Source organism: Dendropsophus ebraccatus, chromosome 2 (assembly GCF_027789765.1).
Source record: "Dendropsophus ebraccatus isolate aDenEbr1 chromosome 2, aDenEbr1.pat, whole genome shotgun sequence".
In the NCBI taxonomy this organism is placed as follows: domain Eukaryota; kingdom Metazoa; phylum Chordata; class Amphibia; order Anura; family Hylidae; genus Dendropsophus; species Dendropsophus ebraccatus.
The window spans coordinates 97243549-97264033 of record NC_091455.1 but is presented as its reverse complement, the minus strand read 5'-3'; positions in this window follow the sequence as shown (position 1 = coordinate 97264033).

The window sequence follows — 20485 nt, the reverse complement described above, 5'->3', positions numbered from 1 at the left end:
TTTTTTGTGCAGCATTATTTTTATCTCCAAACATAGCATTGTTCATTTGTGCTGAAAGTTCCTCTTTTGTCTCATTTGTCCATAAAACCTTTCCCTAGAAGCATTTTGGAACATTCAAGTCGTCTAAGGCAAAGCTAGGATGGGGCATTGGGGCAATTTTGAACATCAGTGGATTTTTGGGGAGTCATTCCGACACCGTTTTTGTTCAGTGGTCTAATAGTTTGTAAGGGTGTAATCACACGTACAGAGTTTACAGCGGATTTCATGCTGTGCATATCGCTGAAAATCTGCTGCGATACTCTTAACTTTTAGACCCCATAACCCTGCATTCTTGCAGTGGTTTTTAATTCCACTGCGAGAATGTAGTGGCAGCTTTCTTTAACTACTTGTATGCCGGGCCCATAAAAATAATAAAGACACAATGCTTACCCATCTGCTGATGTGCTCCCTTCTGCTTCTTTGGGTCCCGACTCGCTGACAGCCTGCTCAGCCAATCACTGTGCTGTCCCACCGCAGCCAATGTCTTGGCTGAGAGGACTGTCAGTGAGCCAAGACCAAAGGAGCAGAAGAATATAGAAGCATGCCAATGGGAGTGGGTAACCATGGTGTCTTTATTACTTTCACTGATCTGGCATAAAAGTAGTTAAAGGAAGCTGCCACTACATTCTCGCAGCGGATCCTCTGTGAGTCATCTTATCAGTACAACCACTCCTAGGAAGAGTAGCAGCAGTCCAAAATTTTCTCAAGTTGTCTCTATTTATGTATACCTAGGTCTTTAAAAGCATTTGTAACCTTTTCCAGGCGCATGTACCACTATAAAAGTTCTCTAAGGTCTAAGGTAAGGAATATTAAAAAGTTGCAGAACTTTTCATTGTTTCATTTCTCTTATTTGTAGTCAGCGAAATGTTAATTAAGCTTAGGGCTATATTCACATGTTGTATGAGACCGGCCGTTCCGTGACCCCGGCCGGGTCACGGAGCGGCCAGTCTCTGGCCGTATCATCTCGGCCGGTACTTAAGTACCGGCCGGGTGACCTTTCCGGCCGCGCCCGCATCAGAGCTTCGTGCGCCCGCATCAGAGCTTCCCATAGCCCACAGTGAAGCGAGCGGCCGGAGCCACTGACAGGTCTTTCTGCGGCCAGAATTCACTGAATTCCGGCGCAGAAAACTGACCTGTCAGTTTTGTTTCTGCACTGTATGGGCTCCCGGCTGGAGCGTGTACGATGTGTGTACGCTCCGGCCGGGATCCCATTGCACATAAGGAATTGTTCTACCCCGCAAAACGGCCGTTTTACGTTGTGTGAACATAGCCTAAAAGTTAAGTACTAAGTAATTGATGAGAGTCTGTTTACCAGGAAGGCACTGTGCAATTTACCTGTAAAAAGTTGACAAAGATTTGCATATGACCGTATTTGCATATGTTGTTATTTTATTATGTTGTACAATGTTGCAATCTCCATTAATTAATATATTCTTTAGATACCTGCTGCATTTTGCCACCATATTTTTGTTGTTTCAGGGCAACCCTTTTGCATAAACTGTTGTGTGTGTTTACATGAAAAGTAACAATATTTCAGGTCATTATATAACTTGTGTATGGAATTTTTCACCAGATGTCTGCTCTGCAGGCTTCATTTCAAATGTCCTCGGGCAAATGGATGGAGACTAGCTTCTATGATGTCTCATAGGCTATGTTCACACTACGTATATTTTCGTATAACTACGGCCGTTGTTGCTGATTGCAACAACAGCCGTGATGCATACGAAAATATATGGCCGGAGCATATACACATAGTATCTGCTCTGGCCGGGATTTCTAGCGGCGCCTTAAATAACTGACATGTCAGTTTTCTGCAGCCGATATTCATTGAATAGCAGCTGCAGAAAACCCTGTCAGTGCACACTTTGGAGCGAGCAGCCCTAAAGATCAGTACCAGCCGGGATGATCTTTTCTGAGACCAGCCATTCCTTGACCCAGCCAGGTCACGGAACGGCCGGTCTCATACTGTGTATGAACATGGCCATATACTGCATACACACTGAAGAAGGGATCCTGCTCCAAAAAATCTTTTAACACCCCCCCAGTAGCAGCATGAAGGACATTACAGTGCAGTACTGAGTAGTGAAAGCTGTATATTAAACCTTCAAAGCAGAATTGCCAGTGAACTAATTGCACAGAGGAGGCAGAATAGCTCATCGGGACTTTTTAAAGGTTTCATAAGGTTAATGTTGAAGTACATCTTAGATGATTTTTTTTAGATTAAAAACACCAGGGAACTGTACCACACCTATGACATTTAGGAGCTGGCAAGGCTGTAGGGATATCTGTAATGTATTGTATTGTAATGTGATCATGCTATTCATCTTTAGCGGTGGAACATTTTGTTACTATAGATATACTGTCACTACAAGCTTCAGTAAATAGATAACTTATTTACTATTGGTTAAAAAAATGTTTGTTGCCTAGTAAAAACACCAGAATAATGGATAACAAACATCTTTTTCAATTTCTTAGTCAAGGAAAACCTCAACTAATTGTATAGATGTTTTCCTTTGCTATTTGATCCAAATTCAACTGGCACTCAAACCGTAAAGTATTACAGATAATATGTACTGTATCTACTTGGTGTGCGCTACCAAAGAAAATAACTTTAAGATTAGATTTACATAATGCGCACTCAGACTTTGCTTTCTTGTCCTTTTTTCAGAGAATTTGAATAACACAAAATCCTTTTTCCCACTCCTGGTTAGTGGTTGGGTTGAAGCCATCTATTGTCAAGCTACTGTCTTTTCTCTTTTTATATCATAATGACAACCAAAAGCATCCAAGTGACCCTGATCAAAAGTTCACATACCGCAGTTATAATACCGTGTACCCTCTAATATCACTATCACTGACAGTGCGAAGTCTTTTGTGGTAGTTGTGAATGAGGCCCTTCATTTTGTCAGATGGTAAAGCTGCCCATTCTTCTTGGCTAAAAGCCTCCAGTTCCTGTAAATTCCTGGGCTGTCTTGCATGAACATGTGCTTGAGATCTCCCCAGAGTGGCTCAATGATGCTGAGGTCAGGAGACTGAGATGGTCACTCTAGAACCTTCACTTTGTTCTGCTGTAGCCAATGACAGATCGACTTGGCCTTGTGTTTTGGATCGTTGACATGTTGGAATGTCCAAGTACATCCCATGCGCAGCTTCCGGGCTGATGAGTGTAAATTTGCCTCCAGTATTGGCTGATAACATGCTGCATTCATCTTTCCTTAAACTTTTTTTTCTTCTGCCTTTGTTGCTCACACATCCCCAAAACATCAGCGATCCACCTCTGTGCTTTACAATAGGAATGATGTTCCTTTCATCATAGGCCTTATTGACACCTCTCCAAATGTAACCTCTCCAAATGACCTTGTTCCAGATGTTTTGAGGCTTGTTTCTGTGCTGTTTGGCGTATTGTGGGCGAGATACTTTGTGCCATTTGTGCAGTAATGCATTTCTTCTGGCGACTTCACCATGCAGCCGATTTCTTTTCATCTGCCTCCTTATTGAGCATCTTGAAACAGCCACACCGCTAGTTTTCAGACAGTCCTGTATTTCAGCTGATCTTATTTGTGGGGTTTTCTTTGCTTCCCAACAATTTTTCTGGCAGTTGTGGCTAAAATTTTTGTTGGTCTACGTGACTGTGGTTGGGTTTTTACAGAGCGCCTGATTTTCCATTTGTTAATCACAATTTGAACACTGCTGACTGGCATTATCAATCACTTGGATATCTTTTGTACCCCTTTCCTCTTTTATACAGGTCATCTGTCATTTCCCATAGATCTCTTGACAATTATTTTGCTTCTCCCATGTCCCACAATCCAGAAAGCTCCTTTGCGCACACGCACACACAGATTACAAGTAACCAGGTCACAGATGAGGATGTTACCTTTAGTAGCCATTCAAACTAATTTGTGTTAACTTCTGTACATGTTATAAGGCCAAAATCACCAGGTTATGTGAACTTTTGATCAGGTTCATTTTGGTTGTCATTATGATTTTAAAAAACGAAAACACAGTAGTTAATACAATATTTTAGTTGTCATCATGATTTTAAAAAACGAAAACACAGTAGTTAAGACAATAAATAGCTTCGCCCAACCACTAACAAAAAAAGGTTTTGTTATTATTCATATTTTCTGAAAAAATGACAAATAAGCAAAAATTTTATTCATTTATTATCCGGTGTTTTTTGTGCCGGGTTTAAAAATGTTCCCGCAGCACCGACGGTTCACAGATTTATGTAGAGGCGCACTGCCTCTATATACACTCACCGGCCACTTTATTAGGTACACCATGCTAGTAACGGGTGGTCTTCTGCGGCTGTAGCCCATCTGCCTCAAAGTTCAATGTACTGTGCGTTCAGAGATGCTCTTCTGCCTACCTTGGTTGTAACGGTTGGCTATTTGAGTCACTGTTGCCTTTCTATCAGCTCAAACCAGTCTGCCCATTCTCCTCTGACCTCTGGCATTAACAAGGCATTTCCGCCCACAGAACTGCAGCTCACTGGATGTTTTTTTCTTTTTCAGACCATTCTCTGTAAACCCTAGAGATGGTTGTGAGTGAAAATCCCAGTAGATCAGCAGTTTCTGAAATACTCAGACCAGCCCTTCTGGCACCAACAACCATGCCACGTTTAAAGGCACTCAAATCACCTTTCTTCCCCATACTGATGCTCGGTTTGAACTGCAGGAGATTGTCTTGACCATGTCTACATGCCTAAATGCACTGAGTTGCCGCCATGTGATTGGCTGATTAGAAATTAATTGGTAACGTGCAGTTGGACAGGTGTACCTAATAAAGTGGCCAGTGAGTGTAAATCCTGTGTGCACCAGTGTGCGCATGGAGTGTAACCTATGGCAACTTATAATTTTTCCATGCGAAAAATTATAAATTCAGCGGACCCAGAGTCCGTGTCCCCCATTATGCCCCATCCCTACCCCCTTCCCCACCCCTCTGGCACAACAGCCAGATGCAAAAATTTATCTTAAAAATTTATGAATATATTTTTCTGTGTTTTGGAAAAAATCTTTCTGATAAGAGCAGCACTATGATGTAAAGGAGGCCTAAAACGGCAGTTTTATTTCTTTGCTGCATTTTTTTAAGCATGCCACAAAATTCCATAAATGTTCATAACCAATAAAGTAAATGTTGAAGACATCATAATAGCAATGAAGTGTATGGACCTTACACAGAGATATCTCTTTAGAAAAGCAATATACATTACTTATAGAATAGGTTCATAATATTATAAAGCACTTAGTACGGTCACATTGGCATTGTTATATTGTTATTTTAGGGAGGCATGTAACACATATGGGCATTAAATAAAACATAATGATTGTATTATAGTTCATTTCATACATACACAATGTATTATGTGATCAATCAAATCAGGGAAACTGGGTTCATGTAATAAACCGAGTCAACATCTATGGAGCATTGTATCTATGTGCAGATTTTTACTCCTTCATTGATTCAGATCTGATTTAATGCAAAACAAGTCATAGCATTATCATATTCAGCTCACATTTACACACTGCTACATCATATTCTACAGAAGTGGCTCCCAAGCTACAATAAAACTAGATTACATAGTGATTCATGGTGGTTATCACCATTTTTCCTACTTAATATACCAGAAGGGAGGAAATCTAAAAGGCATATAGCACCGAAGGAATGGCTACCCTTTCATCTGCATTTTCTCAATAACATTGTAGAGATGTTAGCTAATGTATCATTCATTAACCATCAAGCACTATCAAAAACATCATCTATTTTGCAAAGTGGACATTATTGTGACATTAAATCATTCCACAATATACCTGAACTGCTCGGCATGATGGGCCTGGCTTGACTGCACTGAGATGCCTTAAGGGGAATTTCTTCAGCGGTAATGAGATACGAGGTCTGTCTGTGATGAATATGATGTTACTCGTGTCAGTGGCTGCGGACTGCACTTACAATACTAACTCCTAGAGTTATCTTTTTTTTTTTTTTACATTTCAAAGGGACTCAGACAAAGCATTATTAACCCAGCAAATGAAGCCCTAAAGATCACACAGTGTGTCCATTAGTAGACAAAAATGTGACTAATCCAATTTCTTCCAGTATGAGTGATTCTAATGTTTTCTTCTTTGAAAACATCTGGAGCTCTCTGTCCCTGTGTTACAGATGAACTTGAGATTTCCTTCTCTGTCCCCATCCTTTAGACAGCAATAATTGCAGTATTTTTCCTATGCGCTTTTATTCCTCTCCCTTACCTCCCGACCTCTTGAGAGGTGATTAAAATAATGTCCCTGACTGGCAGGAGCTATGGGGCTGGATGCTACACAAGCTTTAATCATCTAATATTTATAAGAAAACCTGCTCCTGATAATGTGGGTCAGGATGCTAATGTATAAAATATACAGAAGATATGTTAAAAGCTTGCAGGCTTAGACCTGGCACTGTAATGATCGCTGTCACCATAGCCCGGCGACAATGAGCATACGGATGGCTTTAATTGTGTGATTGCTGGGTGGTCAGGTGTTTGTTTATGAAAACAATTTTTCACATGCAAATTGTATCCAGCAGAGGGGTATGAGTTTCCAATAGTATGAAATATGTTAAATGTTTAGTAACTATTCAGAATATTGGGAACGAAATATCCAAAGCCCTATTTCTCTCATATGTACTGGGATAATCCTAACCAGTAAGAATTAGTCAACCTAGCGTATTGAAATACAAATGAATGCTGAAAAGAAAGCGATCTGAGACAACCAATGATTATTATTCAAAATAAAAATAGTCACACAAGTAGGTAATGGTCATTATAGTGCAGGAATTAAATGGAAGGGCCTGTGACACCAGGACAACCCTTTTCCAAAAGCCTTTTTAGGGTATATTCTATTCAAAAAGCTGAGCGGGCTGTCAACCCAAAACAAGCCTGTCTTGGAAGTGGAGGTGGGATTGTCTTGGCCAGGCCTAGAAGATGGAGAACATCAAAGGCGGTAGAGTCTCAAAGGCTATTCCAGTGTTTTGAGACTCGTAACTGAGACTACACAGACCCTTCTTTTGCATATTTAAATTTATAGGGGGCAATGTATCAGTGGAGACTCGTCAGTGAGTACTCCATCAGATTTTTTTGTCGCTGGTCTCCCTGAGCTCAGCGATTGCTGTGTTTTGTTGGTCTATTTTTAATTGCCCCTGTTAGCCAGAATCCTACTCTACACTAATGAGGGGCAACTACCCCGAAACGATCGTCTGTGGATGGATGCCTGCCTTGGTAAACCCTAGAGTTAGACTTTGACATAAAAGGGGCCACCCTGGTATTTCCCTATTTATGTTCCAATACTTGCGACCGAGTGGGACTTAAGGGGCTACGTACCAGGGTGGTTTGGTGATCTCCCCACTGGGAGGCACCCCCTTGGCAATAGGCTTCCCTCCCCTGGAGGGATATCTGGCTATTCCCGTGTTTCGAGACTCCACGGACCCTTCTTTTGCATATTCCCATGGGCAGCAACATATCAAAAGTTATTTTTGAGCGGTCTACCCCTTTAAGGGATTGTTCCCAATGCAATTTTGTCCTCCATGGCATGTACATGAAGGCAAAACTAGAACATGTGCTCTAGGAAACAACCAGATTTCACTTTATCCAGTTTAGGCAATTAATACAGCAAGTTTCTGAGCAGTCAAACATTTTTACATGAGTATTCCTTTTGAAGGGGCCCTCTTAGTCATGCGGGATGACTAAGATGACTGTGTGTGAACAAAGCCAAAGGTGAATGGCATAGATGCATATAGATGCATATAAGTCCTCACACAGCTGAAATTCTTGTAATTCTATAAGTTTGGGAAACATCTTTCTGGCAAGCACTTTAGTGAAAATCTGAGGTGTTAATGAGGGAATTTGAAGTACTTGTTGATGGTTGCAGGCTCAGGTACTTATGGGCTTCCTGTGACTACCACAAACATAAGGGACATGTAGGGGAAAAAAAAAAATCATATATTTGCATGTCAAGTAGGGATGAGTTGACCTGGACTGTAAAGTATGGGCATGGCTGTGATTGGAAAGGCGTCATTACTAATAAAAATAAACCAAGGCTACAGTGTGCACACTGTAGCCCTGGTTTATGCTTGAGAAAGGCCTGCATGTATATGAATATGAAACACATTGCATAATAATAAAGCATTATGAAGACAGTGTTCCCGTGACGTTATTCACAAAGCAAGGTCGGACAGCGACATCTCCAAATGACCTACTTACCTGCACTGGCTTGAAGAGGGATTTCTTGTTCCGTTGGTCCCACGTGGATCTTTCTTCCACTAATGAAAATGAATTTTTAGAACACAGGAAGAGTGGAGTGCCACCATTGATTATGTAAGGTGCAAGCTCAGTTCACTAATGAAGGCTGTTAGCAATGATGGCTCGGCAGTTGAACTGTTACCAGACTGCAGCTAAAGCTGGGTCACTCTACGTCTACATTAACCCCTTAAGGCCCGGGCCAATTTCGATTTTTGCACTTCCGTTTTTTTCCTCCTTGTGCTTAAAAGGCCATAGCACTTGCATTTTTTCACCTAGAAACCCACATAAGCCCTTATTTTTTGCGCCACTAATTGTACTTTGCAATGACAGGCTGAATTTTTTCATAAAGTACACTGCAAAATTCAATGTGTGGTGAAATTAAAAAAACAAACAAAACACATTTCTTTTATTTGGGGGTATTTGTTTTTACACCGCTCGCCCTGGGGTAAAACTGACTTGTTATATATTTTCCTCAAGTCGTTACGATTAAAAACGATATGTAACATGTATAACTTTTATATTATGTGATGGCCTGTAAAAAATTCAAACCATTGTTAACAAATATATGTTCCTTAAAACCGCTCCATTCCCAGGCTTATAATGCTTTTATCCTTTGGTCTATGGGGCTGTGTGAGGTGTCATTTTTTGAATGATGTGCTCTTTCTATCGGTACCTTGATTGCGCATATGTGACTTTTTGATCGCTTTTTATTACAATTTTTTGGGATTTGATGCAACCAAAAAAGCACAATTTTGCACTTTGGAATTTTTTGGTGCTTACGCCGTTTACTGTTTGAGATCAGGAATATGATAAAATAATATTTTGGGCAATTATACACGCGGCGATACCAAACATGTTTATTTATTTATTTGTTTATTTATAACATGGAAAAAGGAGGGTGATTCAAACTTTTATTAGGGGAGTTTTTTTTTTTCTTTTACACTTATACTAGAAGCCCCCCTGGGGGACTTCTAGTATAAGCACACTGATCTCTCATTAAGATCTATGCTGCATAAATATACAGCATAGATCAATGAGATTGGCACTCGATTGCTTTCGGCTGCTCGGGTGAAGATACAGGGATCGCTCCTCCGGAACAACGTCCCGGGGGGGCGATCTCCACCCCTAGACCACCACGGATGGGAAGAAGTAACTTTGACAGCTGCATCTGATTACTTTATGAGCGGGCACAGCGATCGGACCGTGCCCGCTAATAGCCGCAGCCCCGGGCTCCATGCCGCACCCAGGATCACGGCAGTTCAGAGCGGGGTTGCCGCGCGGCCCCGCTCTGAACTCCCCGAGGCGGCCGTAGGGCATAAATATACGCCCGTGGTCGTTAAGGGGTTAAAATAAAATAAAAAATCTATTGAAATCTAAATGAAATTGGCACTTGTATTGGTGCCACCTAGACTAAACGGGGATACAAAAGGTGCCACACAAGGGGAGATAAAAGAGTACTCAAAGGGGGATTGTAACATGTTAAATGGTTTATTAGAAAGTTCATATAGTTTATACTGCTGGTCCACTGCTGTCCATGGCTGAAATTGAAGGATTGGCAGGTTAACATTTTTTTTAAATTGTAATTTTCCCATTTTTGACACTTTTACAAGAACATGTGTTACCAAATTTGTCATTCTGTAATGGTCCCAGTTAGTTGGCTGTTTTATTTGAATTCGTTAGAATTTCATTCACAAATCTTAACTAGTTTGACCCAAAATTCGCAAACCACGTGAGATTTTTGGCTGCTTCGCTCATCTCTAGTGACTAATATATACAAGTGTTGCCCCAGTTAGGTAATTGAAAAAAAATATGAAGAAAGAAGGGATGTGGCCGTTGTGCTGATGGTGATGGAGCTGCTGCTGTAGGAAGTTGACGTGGAAGATCTGAGCCTGTTATGCCAGAAAATACAACACCTTCCTCTGGTGAAAGCAGGCACCAGGGTCTGCAGCGTAATCTTCTAGACCCCAATACCACTCACTGAATGGTTAGTCAGGAGCAAGTGAACACTCTGGTAGATTTTATGGCACAAAGTGCCTTTTGTTCCATGGAGTTGTCTTCTTCCCTCTTCTCTGTTCCTAAAAGCATAGACCCCTCCATCTCACCTCCTTGCAAATCTTCAAAACAGTATGAGCCCTAAGTCATGGAGCAATCACTATTGCTCTTCGACAACTCTGCTTCCATTGATTTAGTGTGCCATCAACCTGCCCCAAGTGAAGGTCTGGAATGCACTGATGCCTGAACACTTCCAATGGAGTATGAGGATGTGGGAAGGCTAGTGCAAATGGGCAGGGGACCATCCCAGAATATCTTTGATGATGATGAAATCCAATACCAATTGCTGAGACTTTTAATAGTGTCGGCAGGAGAGCATAATGGGTGAAAGACAATGAAAGGGGTAATGATGAGGTCCTAGACCCAAAATGGACAAAAGGCCATGACAGTCCAGATCACTCATAAAGAAGCTAGCCCTGCTTTGAAATGCCATGTGTGTTTTATAATAAACAGTTTTTTTACATTTGGAACTTCATGTAACCAGCACCTGTCTATGTTTTTTGGAGTAGAGTAAATGATCACAGTTTGTTCCCGGTGAGGACATCATAGGAGAAGCTGCAGTCCAATCATAATACATGTGTTGTGGAGAGTTGTGCCTTACCTTTGCACAACCTTCAAAGGTGAGCATTCCTATCATACCTCTGTGTATCCACCACGTTTTTCTGAGGAGTCTGCATCATTGGAGAACTGTCTCTATGACAGTCCAGAGGAAGAGGTGTGGTCACTCAATTCCAGCAACAGACCAAAAGAGGGAGAAGGGTACAAAAGCACAGCGGACGGTCTGTGGCCAGTACCTCAGCTGATACTGCCCATTGTGCCAAGGGACTGACAGGCCAAAGTCAGTTCCTAGGAGCTCTCTGGCATAACATTTTTCACTAAAGTGCTGAGGACAAGACACAGGTGGTTGCACACTGTGCCACCAGGGCCTCAAGTGAGGCGTAAATATCAATAACCTGAGCACCCCCTGTATGATAAGGCACCTAAATGCAAAGTATGAGCTTCAATAGATCAGACACCAGAAAAACCAGCAGACATCTGAGGCTCCCTCTGCTGCTTCCGTCCTCCCAGCCTCTTTATCACACTCCCCAGTGACAGGGCCACCTGTTTCCCTGCAAAGGGAGGATGTCACATCATCAGTACCACCACCAGCAAAAGCGCAAATATACCCCTTCCCACGCACAAACCCTGGTTCTGGACAGGAGCATTGAAAAATTTCTGTCCTTTGAAATGCTCCTATTCAGGCTACTAAAAATGGAAAGTTTGAGGAAACTCATGGAGGTGGCTGTCCCACAGTACATTATTCCCAGACACCACTACTTTTCTAGGCGCCCCATACATCACCTGGACCAACAAGTTGGGGAGAAGATAAGGTGTGCACCAACACCATCAGTGCCAAGGTCCACATTACCACCAATATATGGACTAGTAAGCATGGTGATCAGGGACATTACATCTCTGCCCATTGGGTTAATGTAGTGGTGGCTGATGCTGACGCGGGAACAACCTTGGCACATGTCCTACCACTACACAGGATTGCTAGACAGCAATCCTTGCCCCTGGTTGCCTCCTCCTCTGCCACCTCCTCATCCGGCCAGCATAGTCTATGCACCACCAATTTCAGCATGGCTAGGGGGAAGCAACAGCAGGTGGTGCACAAACTGATCTGTCTGGGAGACAAGCCCCACACTGCACAGGAGCTGTGGGTGGGGATAAAACAGCAGACAGATGAGTGGTTGATGCTGCTGAACCTGAAGCCTGGCAAGGTGGTGTGTGACAACGAGCAAAATCTGGTAGCAGCTCTGGTCCATGCTGCAGCAGAAATTTGGCCTTCCAACCCATCGCCTCATTTGTGACAAACCCACATCCTGAAAATCCCCTTACACATGCTGCAAGGAATCTGCGAGCAGCAGCAGGCCATAGTTGTTTTTTAGCTGCAGAACTGCCAGGATTCTCACCAGTGCTGATAACTGGGTGGCCACCCTGCTGGATCCCCACTACAAGGACAACATCATAGGGGAGATTTATCAAACATTGTGTAAAGTAAAACTGGCTCAGTTTCCCCTAGCAACCAATCAGATCCCACCTTTAATTTTCCAAAGAGTCTGTGAGGAATGAAAGGTGGAATCTGATTGGTTACTAGGGGCAACTGGGCCAGTTTCACTTTACACCATGCTTGATAAATCTCCCCCCATGTCCTCAAAGGAAAAGTCAGGGGAATTTTTTTTATTAAAGTATTGTATTTCCCCCCCCAAACGTTATACAAATCACCAATATACACTTATTACGGGAAATGATTTTAAAGTAATTTTTTTCCCTGCACTTACTACTGCATCAAGGCTTCACTTCCTGGATAACATGGTAATGTCATGACCCGACTCCCTGACTTGTGCGGGCTGTGGCTGCTGGAGAGGATGATGGCAGGAGGACACTGAGGGACACAGGGCACTGGGGAGACACTGAGCATCCCTCTGCCATCATCCTCTCCAGCAGCCACAGCTCGCACAGCTCTGGGAGTCGGGTCGTGACATCACCATGTTATCCAGGAAGTGAAGCCTTGATGCAGTAGGAAGTGCAGGGAAAAAGCACTTTATGTGCATTTCCTGTAATAAGGCTATGTTCCCACAGCGTATCTTTTTGTAAAACTATGGCCGTTGTTGCAATCAGCAACAACGGCTGTAATTTGTACGAAAGGACACACTGCCTTATCTTCTATGGGATCCCAGCCGGAGCGTATACTATGGCCGGGATGATCTTTTCAGAGATGGGCTGGCCGGGTCACGGAATGGCTGGTCTCTTATGCTGTATGAACATAGCCCAAGTGTATATTGGTGATTTGTATAACTTTTGGGCGGCAATACAATTTTTTTGCCAGACTTCTCCTTTAATTTCATCAGTAGAGTGTGATAGAAAGATGCAGGAAAACAAGAACAAGTGCTGTAGGTGAGTTATACTTTCCACAGCAGGATTTCAGTCATTTGTGAGGATAAATACTGTAATGCATGTCTACATATACTCTATATCAAGTGTATGAGATATATGAGGTTCGGTGTAACAGCAGTATGTACCAGTGGCGTAGCTTTTCTATTTTCAACTTCCTGTCAGAGGTAAATCACGCAAAAGCTCCATTTGTTATTAGACACATTATATTAGTAATTTATATATCTTGGTGCTTTATTTAAATACAGTTTTCTGATTTAAGAATACTGCTTTAATTTTCACTTGTGTGCATCATTATGCTGTAGACATACATGTCATAAAAAGATTTGAGGTATAAATGTCCTATAAGTATACATTTTATATGGTTACTTCACATATCAAACACCGCCACCATTATCCACATGTGGTGCGCTGAGCTTACACTTAATTGGTGTCCAAACTTAACAACCATGTGGGTAGAAAGCAACCTTTTTTCAAAATCATAACCTCTCAAGAGCAGCGTTAGCAATCAACTTTGCTCAGCATAAAATGCAGGGATTTATTTCCTCACTATTGTCTTCCATTAAAGTTCACTCTGCTCTCTTTATGACAGTGGTAATTGCACACAAATCCAGAGAGGAATTCCTGCTGGACACCGACCATGAGTGTGGCAGTATGAACTGGACTGAGATGTGTATTAGACATTCTGTTAAATAAGGACATCAAAAGTTTTATGGTGACTATAAAGCACATTGATTGCTGAACACTGAAACAACTGTAAGTCTGATCTACAACTAAATTGTAGGACCCAGGTATCTACCTGTATGTTAGAAGAGAAATTCTAGTGCTACCAAAAAGATCAACTGTGTCCTTGAGAAGAAACTATAAGCATTCGTCTCCAAATAATGCTTTTGTAAGTTTATGAATCTATCTCCATTATGATTCTGTTTGTTTTTTTTTGTTTTTTTTTATATATATATATTTTGTTGTATATCAGGGTTACATTCTTTTATCAGATGCTTTTTAATATACATTAATGTTATTTCCCCATTCTGCCCTGCTAGTGTATATTGTTATTAGTGTCCTTTTTCTGCAATCCATCAATATCAGCTCATAGGTTGATCCTCAACAAGTTCCACATAGTGGCCAAGCACCACTTTGGACTTTGTCGACATCCTCACCTTGTAGACGACTCCTGGCATAGGTAATCAGTATAACATTAACGTGCCTGTCTGTGCTGTCCTTCAGACCACCCAGGCTACAGCTTGGAAGAGAACTGCATGCCTGTATTGTTGTATCCAATATAGAAAGAGGGTTTTTGTTTTTAGGCATTTAACTTGCGGGGACTTTTCAAAGTTATTTGGTAAACTTAAGAAGGGGCACTATGGGGGACCTATGATTTGGCACAATTATTTGGGAGTCACTAAGTGCACTATCACTCTGGTAACCCTAGTGCAATTATTATTTTGGCACAATTATTGGTGGGGATACTTTGCTTTTTGTCCTCCTTGCTCCATACTGTATTTTCCCCTAAAATAGTGTGTATATGTACATGCTTTGTTGTCATGTTTTATGTATGTGGCATGTGTTCTATGTATGTATGTGGCATGTGTTCTATGTATGTATGTATGTATGTATGTATGTGGCATGTGTTCTATGTATGTATGTATGTATGTATGTGGCATGTGTTCTATGTATGTATGTATGTGGCATGTGTTCTATGTATGTATGTGGCATGTGTTCTATGTATGTATGTGGCATGTGTTCTATGTATGTATGTATGTGGCATGTGTTCTAAGTAGTGTGCATGCAGCATGTGTTCTATGTGTGAGTGGTGTATAAGCAGCACGTGTTCTATGTGTGAGTGGTATATACAGTAAGGGGCATCTATTCTGTTTTTGAGTAGTGTGTAGGCAGCACATGTTCTTTGTGAGTTAAAAAAATTAACAAGTTGAGAAATTAGAAAAAAAGAACATAGTAAAAAGAAGCTGGATCCTTTCCATGTAAGCGTGAACCAGTGTCTTTCTTTGGAAGTCCCTGCAGCCCACTATTTGGAAGAAGGGCTTTGCAAAAGACACCAATGCCTTATCTGAAATACATAATAATAATTTGAATGAATAAGGAAACAGCTTTGCCTTAGATAAAAAGCATTAATTCCACACTAGATTATAGATTGTCACAGTCAGTATGATGATATATAAAAGAACTGATGGAGCCATAAATTTCCATTACTTAGTAAGGCATGAACTTGTGGCTATAACTTAACGTAGTATTTAATATGTATGACTTCATTTTGTAAGTTTAGTTCATCTTTAAAGAATGACATTTTTTTTTTTTTGCTAAATTCATAGAGTGCCTTTAAGAGACGCAGAAAGAGGAGTGAAAAGCTGGTTAATGCCTAGGTATTGTGGCACTATTATAAACAGAGATGAAAAAATGTTTATAATTTTGACCTTAGTGCCTCATGTAAGCTCAGCTTTTTCCAGTTTTAATATTGTTTCACAGTTTGTGCTGTTAAATCAAAAGGTTATCTATAATACATTTGGCCCTATTAATGCAAAAGAGCAGTGGTATTCAAAAGACATTTATTCATTATTAATATAGGTATAATAAAGAATCATTTATGAGAATTTAGATGAGATTTTTATCATCAAAAGCTTAAAAAGGAAATTTATTTTTGCTTCAGGACAAAGACAAGGAGTCAGTTAATGTGAAATAGAAAGTCAACACAAAACTGTATAAAAAATAATTCTTAGTGAAAGATGTCAATTTTATTACCAGTTCAAAAGAATAACACAACTCATATAGGAGTTTAAGGAAAATGTTACTGCTTCTGGCACAAGTATTACTTACCTGTCATAGTCATACCTGGTATACAGTTAAAGCACACTTTATCTTTAACCATAAAAATGCTAAGTCAGCTAAGTTTTGAAAATGCACTTTACTTGAATGGGACGCTGCTGCAATACAGCTGTAAACATTATAGTGAACCTGGCACCCAGAACAAGCCCCTGTAACTGTATCCAACCTCTTACAGCTCTGCAGGGATTGGCACTGTAGCCTTGCAGCACTGGAGTCCTGGGTTCAAATCCCACCAAGGGCAACATCTGCAAAGAGTTTGTAGGTTCTTTCCGTGTTTGTGTGGGTTTCCTCCGGGTATTCCGGTTTCCTCCCACACCCAAAACATACACATAGGTGAATTTAGATTGTGAGCCCTAATGGAAACAGGGAGCAATAATTGGCAAAAACTATGTAAAGAAAAACAGTCTAATTAGTAGTATAGGCGGGTAGGTATAATATCCAAAATAGACAAAGAGACAGCACTTCCAGTGAATCCAAGTGGTTTTATTTGCACACAAGTATGTAACGTTTCGGCTATATGAAGCCTTACCACCGCTTGAGAAAGTGCTGTCTCTTTGTCTATTTCAGTGCCAACAACAGCATTAGCAGATCGTCATAGCCACGGATGCAGGTAGTTATTCTTAAAAGTCCCTACAGCTGAGTACTTGACTGTCTAGATAGAATCCCCCATAAGGTAGCCCACTGAAGTCTAAGTTAAGTCCAGTAAGTCATGTCAAGTCTTACTCTTCAATATTCATAGATTTTGCTCCAAACTTCCTAAAAGTATTATTCTCCAGTCTACCTGCGCTAAGCAGTGATTTATCTCAAGTCTTCTATACAGTCAACCTGTGTGTGGCAGTGATTCTAATGTACTATTAAAAGGTCTGTTATTTATGGTACTGTGCCTTTAAGAAGTTTAGAAGTAAAGTTGCACTTGTTTAAGTCTAAGCAGGACTCTGTATTCGCTTGCACTTCACCTGCACCTACACTGTTCTACTTTACCGGGCGTATGCCTGGGACCCGTGGAAGGCACATACCAGTCAGTCCCTGTGACAAGAGATGAAGAGGTACACCACCCTAACTACTGTTGCAGGAGCTCATTCTGGGTGATTTACTTCATGTGTGCATGAACAATGTGCTCCCTTCAAACAATTATTAAAGGACAGTACCCCCCTAAGGAAAGGCAGAGAGACTGATCCCCATTAAGGCAAAGTTTCTAAGTGGCCGAAGCACCTTACTGACACACGCTCGTCCACCTGGGGAAATATTCAGCTGGAGCTCTACCAAGGGAAAAAGATCTGGGACTCGTACTTTCTCACATGGCGGTCTCCAAACTTGTGTAGGCAGAAGGTGTTTAGATATATACACATATCTATACGTGAGTACAAGGATTCTTCTTTCAAGTATTCAAGGACACATCCGGGCACATCTGAGTACTGTTACTAATTAGGAAAGTGCTCCTATCTGGCCCCTATACTACCCTCGCACACAAGTCTTTTCTTCTTTCTACTGTCTCCAGACAGTCTACCTCAAAAGTCTACCTGTATTTTTGCACTAGCACCTGTAAGCAGTTGTCTTTATATATATTGATATTTATATACTGTATATTGCACTGAAGATATTTTCAGTAAAGTTTCTATCCTGTTTAAGTGCTGGACTCTTGCGCCGCACCAGCACCTACACCTCACACTAGTTCTACCAAGGTCCAGTGACCGTCTGTCCGGGGGTGGGTACTACCACTCCTGGCCACTGCAACAAGTTGCCCCAAAACACCAGAGCCTGCTAGCTGCACATAACACCTGCAACCGGCTCCCCCGGCAACAACACCTACTAATGAGGTTTATGGAAGATGTAACATGCTGCAGCAGTAGGTAAGCTGGTTACAATTTTTCCTTATCTAAAAAATGTCTTCAATCTTGGCAGTGTTAGTCTAAAACAACCTTAATAGTAGTGAAATATATGATGTGCATAGCAAAGAATGATCTCATCCATCATAAATGCAGTATCTAAAACTTACAACAAGTTTCTAGTGAAAATCATCAATTATCTGGCATTATATAACAGTTTATGAGTTTACTTGGTATCAGCACATGTAGTGCATCATTGACAAAGTAGTTTGATCGCCAATGATGTCATTTCATTCCATTTTTTTTAACCTTAGGGTTGTCTTCTTTGGTGGAAGACAAGACCTCCCAATAGGTCCATGAATAAGTGCTAGGCCAAACACATCATGCAACAGTAGCTAAAGCTGTAAGCGATGTGTTGCATAGATGGCTTTGTTGATGCTTTTACTTACACACCTGGGATGAAATGCATAGTCTATTGTATTACAACCCGAGCTAGTAAAACCAGCACTTTAGACTACAGGCTAATGAGCATGCACAGATTTGTTTCTTTATTATCTCTCTGCCTGACATCAGGCCCTTTTTTATAGGGTGCATCAAAACAATATGCCAATGTTAGTCTGAATAATTTGTTGTGTGTCAGTAGTCATCATTTCACCCAGTGTCCCTACCAGCAATATGTTAATATACATCACAAGGTAATTGCTAGTCCCCACTGTAGACTTCTGCCATTGAGCAAGCAACAATCTCATTAAAGAGATCACTTCCGAAACATCTGCAGTCACTGCTGTATGCTGATTAGGACACCTATGAGCCAGCAATGACAACCTTCAGCTGCACAGCTCCAGGAGGGCATCACAAAGACAGGAAGCAGCTGGAAAGATTAACAACACTGGCAGAGATTAACGACTGAAACGACTAGAGCCGGGGTCACAGTGAAGATCAAACATAATGTAGTGTAGCATTCATGCCAAGGTCTCTCCCATCACAGAGCTGTTAAGAATTCATGAGTAAAATCAGGAGGAGAAGGATTGATAGGACATGAAAGGAAGACAAAATGGAAAAAGAAGATAAACCCACCTCTGGAAAACCATATGAAGGGTTTGTCTGGAATGTACATTTTAAATCACTCTTAAATCCTATATTTATGAGTTTTATGTAAAGCACTACTTTATGATTATGGGGTATGAAAAAACCTGTCTGCCCTAATAAATCCACCCAGTATAAAAAATAATTCTCTTCAATATACAGTGCTGCTGAGTAGCTTAAAATGGCTCAGGGCACTTTAGGATGACAGAATACTTCCCAGTCAGTTGTTCTTAAGTCAAAGAAATAGGTGAGCTGCAGTGGGTCACAGGTACAAGAGACTGTGTATCTGTATGTAGTTTCTATTTTATGTAGTCCCACTATCATACTGATCATTTAGTCTGTGTCCATTTGTGCCTGTGATTGGAAATTATATTATACACTAAGGGTATAAACCCACACACCGTATATGCAGCGTATTTACTGCTGCAATACGCAGCAAACACGCAGCAAATACGCAGCAGATTAGATCTAAATAACTGAACACAGCATCAAATCTGTACCAACAAATCTGCTGCGTATTTGCTGCGTATTTGTTGCGTATCTGCTGTGTATACGGTGTGTGGGTTTGTACCCTTATGCAAGATTCCATATGAGGCAAAAATGCATCTGTGATATGTAGGAATTATAAGATATAACAGTACACGATGACACGTAAACCTCATGTCATTGCATACAACTGCTTTTTTAATACTAGAAAAGTCAAGTAAATTGATAATTCTTGATTTTTTTTTTAAGATCACTGCTTGCAGCCAAAAACAAAAACTTTATTGTTGCAACATGTCAAGACTAGCTCATTTTCCCAGTAAGGGTGCATTCACACATACAGGATCCGCAGCAGATTTGACAACGCAGATTTTAATCTGCAGCAGATTTGATGGCGCAGATTTGAAGTTGCAGATTCCAAGCATTCTTTTCTGGGCCATCAAATCTGCTGCAGATTAAAATCTGCATTGTCAAATCTGCTGCGTATCCTGTACATGTGGACACACTCTTTTGGCGCTTCCCAACTGTCAAAGTTATCTGTTATTCACAGAATGACCTACAGGATGCAGCATTCAGACAGGTCGGACCGTACAGCATTCAGCTGTCTCTGTGGCTTTCAGAAAGAATGAATGGAGCAAGTGAAGCCTTCATTGAAGTTAAGGCTAAACAGAAAAGAAAACTGGAAATAACTCCAAACAGAGAAGACCTTACCTGTGATTCACTGAATGTCATTGCTTATGCTGCTTCAGGTTGTGTCTGATTAGTACTGAATTAAAGGGGTACTCTGGCGAAAATCTTTTTCTTTCAAATCAATTGGTTTCAGAAAGTTATATAGATTTGTAATTTACTTCAATTTAAAAATCTCAAGTCTTTTCATACTTATCAGCTGCAGTATGTCCTGCAGGAAGCAGTGTTTTCTTCTCAGTCTGACACAGTGCTCTCTGAT